This window comes from Bison bison, unplaced genomic scaffold, assembly GCF_000754665.1.
Source record: "Bison bison bison isolate TAMUID 2011002044 unplaced genomic scaffold, Bison_UMD1.0 scf7180017864146, whole genome shotgun sequence".
NCBI classification, from domain to species: Eukaryota; Metazoa; Chordata; class Mammalia; order Artiodactyla; family Bovidae; genus Bison; species Bison bison.
Genome location: NW_011494718.1, coordinates 11,099,065 through 11,099,933, shown reverse-complemented (window position 1 = coordinate 11,099,933; position 869 = coordinate 11,099,065).

Below are 869 nucleotides of genomic sequence, written 5' to 3'. Positions count from 1 at the left end.
CCCCCAATCCCTCCCAGCATCAGAGACTTTTCCAATGAGTCAACTCTTCGCATGAGGTGGCCAAAGTACTGGAGTTTCAGCTTTAGCATCATTCCTTCCAGAGAAATCCCAGGGCTGATCTCCTTCCGAATGGACTGGTTGGATCTCCTTGCAGTCCAAGGGACTCTCAAGAGTCTTCTCCAACACCACAGTTCAAAAGCATCAATTCTTCGGCGCTCAGCCTTCTTCATAGTCCAACTCTCACATCCATACATGACCACTGGAAAAACCATAGCCTTGACTAGACGAACCTTTGTTGGCAAAGTAACATCTCCGCTTTTGAATATGCTATCTAGGTTGGTCATAACTTTCCTTCCAAGGAGTGTCTTTTAATTTCATGGCTGCAGTCACCATCTGTAGTGATTTTGGAGCCCAGAAAAATAAAGTCTGCCACTGTTTCCACTGTTTCCCCATCTATTTGCCATGAAGTGATGGGACCGGATGCCATGATCTTCATTTTCTGAATGTTGAGCTTTAAGCCAACTTTTTCACTCTCCACTTTCACTTTCATCAAGAGGCTTTTGAATTCCTCTTCACTTTCTGCCATAAGGGTGATGTCATCTGCATATCTGAGGTTATTGATACTTCTCCCAGCAATCTTGATTCCAGCTTATGTTTCTTCCAGTCCAGTGTTTCTCATGATGTACTCTGCATATAAGTTAAATAAGCAGGGTGACAATATACAGCCTTGATGTACTCCTTTTTCTATTTGGAACCAGTCTGTTGTTCCATGTCCAGTTCTAACTGTTGCTTCCTGACCTGCATACAGATTTCTCAAGAGGCAGATCAGGTGGTCTGGTATTCCCATCTCTTTCAGAATTTTCCACAGT